The sequence below is a fragment of the Ceratotherium simum genome, chromosome 13 (genome assembly GCF_057802395.1).
Source record: "Ceratotherium simum simum isolate JZ-2026a chromosome 13, ASM5780239v1, whole genome shotgun sequence".
Lineage (NCBI taxonomy): Eukaryota > Metazoa > Chordata > Mammalia > Perissodactyla > Rhinocerotidae > Ceratotherium > Ceratotherium simum.
Genome location: NC_141912.1, coordinates 61,105,273 through 61,113,581, shown reverse-complemented (window position 1 = coordinate 61,113,581; position 8,309 = coordinate 61,105,273).

The window sequence follows — 8,309 nt, the reverse complement described above, 5'->3', positions numbered from 1 at the left end:
CTGTACATCCTATAGAATTGTGTTTACATAAAATATAATTTACAACATTAAAAATATCAGCACATATTACACCTAGTCTTCAACTCATCCTTTGAGTTCTTATGTTATAACTAAAATTATGTGTAAGCACATATAAATCTAGAGAAAGAGCTAATGTCTTTCAAATAGTCATGCTTAAATATAAACTTACAAATAGGATACTGTAGTCAGGGCTCTCCAGAGAAACAAAACTAATACGATGTGTGTGTATGTGTGTGTGTGTATCTACATTACCTATTTATCTATCTATCAATGGTCTATTGAGAGAGAGAGAGAGAGAGAGAGAGATTATGAGGAATTGACTCATGCCATTGTGGAGGCTGGCAAGTCCAAAATCTGCAAGGTAGGCCAGCAGGCTGGAGACCCAAGAAAGAATCAATGTTGCAGCTCAATATGGGGCCATATTCCCTCTTCTTTGAGAGAGTTCATTCTTTTCTTAAGGCCTTTAACTGATTGGATTAGGCCCACCCACATTATGGAGGATAATCTGCTTTACTGCAAGTCTGTTGATTTCAATGTTAATCTCATCTAAAAAAAAAACCTTCACAGCAATACACAGACACATTTGACCAAATATCTGTGTTCCATTGCCTAGCCAAGTTGACACATAAAATTAACCATCACACAGGAACAACAACAAAAGAATTGTTTTGAAACTATAAGGTACTTGTATTTCTCTTGATTATTTTACACATTCTTCCTTTTAAATGGTATGTCACCCTTTCTATTACTTTCTCTCTCATTTTCAGTCACCTCTTGAGAATCAGAAAAAAAAAGTCTTCACTTCCAGAAAATTTTTCTAGATCACAAATCATGCTCATTACTTTCTCTTTACCTGCTATTAGAAATCATATATACTGATGTATGTTAATGTTAGGACACAGCCATGCATCACATAATGATGTTTTGGTCAGCAATGGACCACATGTATGATGGTGGTCCCATAACACTAGTACCATATAGTCTAAGTGTGTAGTAGGGTATACCATTTATGTTTGTGTAAGTACTGTAGGAGAGGGAGAAATTTTCCTCTACTCTTCTAGGTTCTTCTGTCTGGTCTAAGAATTAAATTGACATGAGACAGATTAACAGGAGAAAAACAAACAAAGGTTTAATAACATGTATACATAGGAGAAATGGAGTAACTTGCCAAAATGACCAAAGCCCTCACCTTAAATACCATCCTCAACGAAAGACAAAAGAAGATAATGGGGGTGGGGAGAGTCAGGGACTTGAAAGTGAAGGAAGGCAATTCACAGGTAGGTGAAAGGGAAAAGGCACTTGGAAAACAAGTGTTTGGCCACACAGCAGCAGAAGCACACAGAGGGGAACCCAACAAACAGACTTTTCTAGGTTCCTCCCTGTCTACCACCTGGTTCATGTGAAGCTAAGATGACAGCCCGCTTCCAGAGACAAGTTTTTTAATCTGAACTCTTTTAGGCAGTTGAGGGGAAGGTAACCAGGAAAACTTTCTGAGTCTTTTGTTTCTTAAAAATAATCAGTCTAAAATAATCCTCATGTTAAAGAGACACTTTTTGGGGTGACACACTTTGTTGCCCTTCGGTACACTCTGTGATATTCGCACAATGATGAAATCACCTAACGATGCATTTCTCAGAACGTATCCTCATCGTTAAGTGATGTACGACTGTATATCTTCCTCGCTCATTCATTAAGAACATTTTACTGAGCATCTAACAAGGGTCAAGCATTGAGAAAGCAAAGATGAATAAGGCAAACTTTCTTTGTGAAGGAGAGAGAAAAATACAAATACCATAATACAATACGCTGTTGCCGTGTGAGGGTTATTTAGAGAGCATAGAAAAGGAACACATGTTTCATCTATATGGGGCTTATCAAGGAGTTACTTCTACAAGAGGAGTCTAAAGAAATGGTTAAAAATATCCAAAGAATGAGGTATCACGTGGTCTTAGAGAATCAATTTTCAAGAGGAAATATAGATCCGCTGTGACTAATACAGGAAAGTTAGCTATTAAAATGAGGACATAGAAATTGGCCTTTAAATTTGGCACATAGTGGAGCTATTTTATTGGAGAATTGCAAGGGACTAATGTGGTAATGAACTTCATAGAAGAAGATGAAAGATGAAGTGAATATCATTCATAAAGAAATTTCCTTTGAACAGACTGGATGCACATGGCGATGGTAGGAAGCATCTATGGGACTAGAGTGGGTTTTCATTTAAAAAGTGGTTTGTGGGCCTTTGATGGTTTCGAAGCATTCAGTCAAGAGAACTAAAGGAGGTTTGTCAGCTTCAGAAGAAAAGAAATGGTTAAAAATTTTACTGTCATACGTTTCCACAATTTGTAACATTATATTATTTTTATAACCTTGAAGAAGTCTCACTCTGATCTTGGTAATATTTGACTCTTGTTGGTTGCTCATGGGACACAAGGATTGCAGACTTTGCTGTCCTGGTCTAAATTTAGCTAACATTCATTTAAGTGAGTGCAGTTCATTTTGGCAAAAAGTATTTTCACAAATTTTTATGTTAAGCTAACAATTGACAGTTTTATAACTTTTGATGTCATTATTGTTCTGTGTTATATTCCTAATTGACACAACGAATCTGGCATGAAGGAGGGTTCATTGAAAACATAAAATTATGAAAATTATACATATTGCAATGAATATGTCATATCCATTTACTTAACATTTATTAAAAAATAATTATTACACTCCTCTTTGGTTCTTTTTCTAGTAATAGTAAAGAGGAATCTAATAAGATGATAAAATGAGATTCTAGTTATACTAAAAAAATTAATCTACTATAGTGAGAACTCACACAAGCAACCAAAATTTTAAAAGTTTAAAAGAAGTCTGGACTTATTAATTTTATTAGATTGGTGATTGTTTTGCACTTGTTTTAAATTGAGGCCAAACTTATATACAGTAAAACGAGTACATCTTAAGTGTACTATTTGTCTAGTTTTGATTATTTATATGCACCCACGTAACCAATACCCCAATCAACTTAAACATTTCATCACCTCAGAGAATTTCTTTCTGACTCTTCATGTCATTCTTTACCTCCACAGGAAACCAATCTTCTGGTTGCTATCGCAGTAAATTAGTTTCACCTGTTCTTGATCTTCATATGAATGGAATAATTCATTCATGGAATAACCCCATTGTTTCTGATTTTTTTTTTTACTCAATATATGGTAGTCCTCCCTTACCTGTGGTTTTGCTTTGTGTGGTTTCAGTGTACACTACCCTCCAATTACCCTGTTAGGAAAAAACATAGTAAATGTAAAGTTCAGTACTGTCTGTGGTTTCAGGCACCCACTAGGGGTCTTGAAATGTTTCCCCCATGAATAAGGGGGGACTACTATAATGTTCTTGAGATTCATCTACATTGTTGTGAATATCAGTATATAATTCTTTGTAATTTTGTTGAGTAATATTCCATTGATTGAAATACCAAATTTGTTTGTTAATTATCCAGTTGACAGACAAATTGCCAGTTATCCAGTTGGGTTGTTTGGGTTTTGGTCTGTTATAAATGAAGCTGATATAAATATTCTTGTTTATATCTTTTTTGTCTGAAAATAATTGGTCATATCTCTTGGGTAAGTATTTAACAATGGAACTGGGTAAAAAGATACTTGTATATTTAATGTTACAAAAAACTGTTTAATGGTTTTCCATGGTGGGTGTATAATTTTACACCCCTCCAACGAAGAATGAAAGCTCCAGAAGTCCACATCCTCATCAACATTTGATTTTGCCTGTGATTTTACTATTTGCCATTTAGGTAATTGTCAAATTTAATTTGACATCTAAATTCCCAGACAACTAATGCTGTTGAGCAATGTTCATTTTCCACGTAATGCCTACAGAGTTGCCTAAAGTTTTAATTTTGATGAAGCCTAAATAGCATTTTTTTCTTTTATGGTTAGTATTTTTTTTTCTCCTTGTCTAGAAATTTTTGCATACTTCAATGTTATGAATACATTTTTTTATCTTTTCTAATATTTTGGGTTAATTTTTGTGTTTGATATGAATGTTGAAGTCCCCTTTTTTCCATACATTTATCAGTTATTTCTGCACTATTTTCTGAAAGACTTTCCTTTTCCTATTGAATTGTCTTGGGGCCTTTTTAGGAAATTATTTCATGATGTATGCGTGGGTCTATTTCTGGACTTTCTATTCTGTTTCATTGGTTATTATTTTGTTCTTTCACAAGTCATACACTCTTCTGAATTACTGTAGCTTTATAGGCAGCTTCAAAATCAGGTAACAATAGTGTGCTTTCTTCATATATATATATAAATATATATAAATCCAACTTTCTTAATATATAAATCTATAGAAAATATTATATATATATATTATATATATTTATATATATATAATATATATATTTATATATATATATATAAATATATAACATATGTATATTTAATTTTGACTATTCTATTACTTTGTATTTCCATATTAATTTTATAATCAATTTAATCAATTACCCACAAATTTCTACCTTCAAAGGCCTCTTAGAAATTTTGATTTGGATTGTATTCAATCTATAGATTAGGGAAGAACTGACATCTTCCCAAAGACTCTAATATTGAGTCTTTCAATCCGTTCACATGAAACATATATTTATTTATAACTCCTTTAATTTCTTTCAACATTTTTTATAATTTTAAGTTTATCAGTCTTGCACATTTTCCATTATTCATAAGTGTTTAATGTTTTAAAACTATATTTATGCTATTTTTGTCTATTAGAATGATCAAAAGTAAATATTTTGAGTACCAAACTGGTAATTTTACCCCTGGAAGAGGAAAAACAATGAAAACTGCAGAGACTTTATTAAAAACGGCAGTCTTAGTAGCAAAACCAGATACAATTTTCATTATTCCTGAGATGTTAAATGTTATAATCTGTATAAAGAAAAATTTCCTAGATACAGAATTCCTTGATCAGATTATACTAATTAATGCCACATGATATCAAAGACATATATTGTGGAAGAGCACTGAGTATTATGTGATTATGGGTGAAACTAATGACCTGAAGTAATGAAATTGCTGTTGAGGTAAATAGTGTGTGTGTGTGTGTGTGTGTGTGTGCATACACAAGCATGTGTGGGTATAAATTCCTCTATGACTGGTTATCACAGAGGAGATGAGATTAGAAAAGATGAGTTGGGGTTGATATTGACAGACATCCACCTGTGAGTACAGCAAGGAAGGTGATTCATGTGCAAATAGAAATTTTTTTTTTTAATTTTTTGTTTATTGCAGTAACATTGGTTTATAACATTGTAAAAATTTCAGGTGTACATCATTGTACTTCTATTTCTGCATAGATTACATCATGTTCACCACCAAAATACTAATTACAACCCATCACCACACATATGTACCGAATTAGCAAATAGAAATTTTAACATACAGAGCAATCCACACTCTGCTTTAGTACAGTGAAAAAGTGATCATCAATAATACGCTGCCTGATCTTAATTTAGTGTTGACTAAGATAGTGAAATCGTGACTTTGGTTAAATGCCTGTCTGTGGGTACAGAGCTTTTCAGAGTACTATGTGATATTTCATAAAAAACATTCATTTTAATATTATTTCTCTACACTGAAGTTAGGTAGTTGTTAAAACTCATGAGTTTTGGCTGTTGCTGTTGTTTTTATTTTATTTTTTGTTCCGTATATCGTGATTACATATGATTAGACTTCATGATGTGGATAGTCAATAAAGAGAAAATTTAAAATTTCAATTTGATTACTAAACTAAAATAGTGCAGTGATATGTGTCCTGTATTTTAAATATCCATATTCTTTTACCTCAGGTGAAATGTCAGGATTTTTAATATTAAGAATGGTATTTCAGTATTTTTTGGGAAAGCCAACTGGTAGAGATGGCATAATCATTGAGAATTAGATACTTCCCTAACAATTGAGACTTCATTATGATTTGGAAAACAAATAGGTAAAATGTCATTGGCAAACTTGATAACTATATTCAATAAAATAAAAAATACTTTTCAGATTTTTATTTAACCACAAGTAGTCATTGGATTACCACTACCAAAACACAGCCAATCTTCTAGAATTGAAAGCAACTACACATCTGCTAGCTCACTGAACATATTCTGTGTGTAAGAAGGAGACTAATAATATTAAATAGTTTGACTCAGTTTTTCTAAAATTATACTTGAAACTAGAGGGCAAAAGTTTCACCATGTGTAAATAAGACAACTCAAGCATATGAAAGCAAGTATATTTTGGGTATACAATTATATTTTGTAGAAAACATAAAGTAGAAGGCTGAAGAATATTTAAAAGTTAGATGTATGGAAAAACTAAAATGTTCATATAACTCACATTAGGGTTAATATTGTTTCACATTATACCTATATTTGTGATATCATTTCATAATCAAAGTGAATTTGCTTAGTTTATTTGCAAGAGGAACTCCTTTGACATTCTTGCATTGACCCCTAAAATGTTTAGTAATTTATTGTTGTCTTTTCAAATTTCTGCTCATTTAAATATTTGTCATGGACATTTTTATTTATTACAACGTTTTGTAGAAAATTTTATTTGCTAAAATATGATGCTTAACTCACTATATAGGACCATATTAATGTCACTTGGCTCCCTCACTTGTATGTAAATGCCTTGAATTCAGAGTCAGAAAAAATAAGTTTTTTGTGTTATAAAGTTATCTTTACACGCCATTTTGGGAATATAAATTTTGTGACTAACAGATTCATTTCCAAGAAGCAATGTAAAGTAAGTTTTCCTTGACAAGTGAGAAATCTCTTCATAGTTTCTGGGTCTACGTTCAGTCCAAATATCTTAAATTGCCTGACAAAACTGTCAGACGCTTCCTGCCATTCCATATGAATGATAATTATGAGTGAGGATATTCTGATTTATTACATATGACGAGTAAGCAGAGATTCTAATACAGGTCAAACCAAATGAGTGGTCTAAAGCCATTCATCAGCAATGCAAGCTTGGAAAAGATTACAAACAATATTAATTCCTTTGTATTTTGAAACTATTAATAGTTCTTTTCATTTTCAATTGTTACATTTTATTTTATTTTTTGTATTTTTTTATTGTGAAATTTTTGTTGTACATTATTGTTTATCAGTCACCATATAAATGCATTCCTCTACCCCTTGTGCCCACTCCCCCCCCCCCCCCCAACCCCTGGTAACCACCAAACAGTTCTATCTGTGTGTGTGTTGGTTTATTTTCCACATATGAGTGAAATCATGCCCTGTTTGTCGTACTCTTTCTGGCTTATTTCACTTAACATAATACCCTCCAGGTCCATCCTTGTTGTTGCAAGTGGGACAATTTTGTCTTTCTTTACGGCTGAGTAGTATTCCATGGTATATATATACCACATCTTCTTTATCCATTCACCAGTCAAGGGACACTTGGGTTGCTTCCATGTCTTGGCTATAGTGAATAATGCTGTGATGAACATAGTGGTGCATAAGCCTCTTTGGATTGTTGATTTCAGGTTTGTTGGGTAGATACCCAGTAGTGGGATAGCTGGATCATAAGGTTTTTCTATTTTTAATTTTTTGAGGAATCTCCATACTGTTTTCCATAGAGGCTGCATCAGTTTTCATTCCCAACAGCAATGGATTAGGGTTCCCTTTTCTCCACAGACTCTCCAGCATTTGTTACTTTTGGTCTTGTTGATTATAGCCATTCTAATGGGTGTAAGGTGATATCTTAGTGTGGTTTTGATTTGTATTTCCCTGATGACTAGTGATGTTGATCATCTTTTCATGTGCCTATTGGCCGTCTGTATATCTTCTTTGGAGAAGTATCTGTTGAATTCCTCTGCCCATTTTTTGATAGGGTTGTTTGTTTTTTTTGTTATTCAATTGTGTCAGTTCTTTATATATTATGGAGATTAATCTCTTGTCAGATATATGGTTTGCAAATATTTTTTCTCAGCTGGTGGATTCTCTATTCATTTTGATCCTGGTTTCATTTGCCTTGTAGAAGCTCTTTAATCTGATGAAGTCCCACTTGTTTATTTTTTATTTTGTTTCCCTTGTCTGAGTAGACATGGAATTCAAGAAGATCCCTTTATGGCTGATGGCAAGTAGTGTACTACCTATATTTTCCTCCAGGAGTTTTATAGTTTCAGGTCTCACCTTCAGGTCTTTGATCCATTTTGAGTTAATTTTTGTGTATGGCAACAGAAGGTGGTCTACTTTCATTCTTTTGCAAGTGGCTGTCCAGTTTTCCCAATAC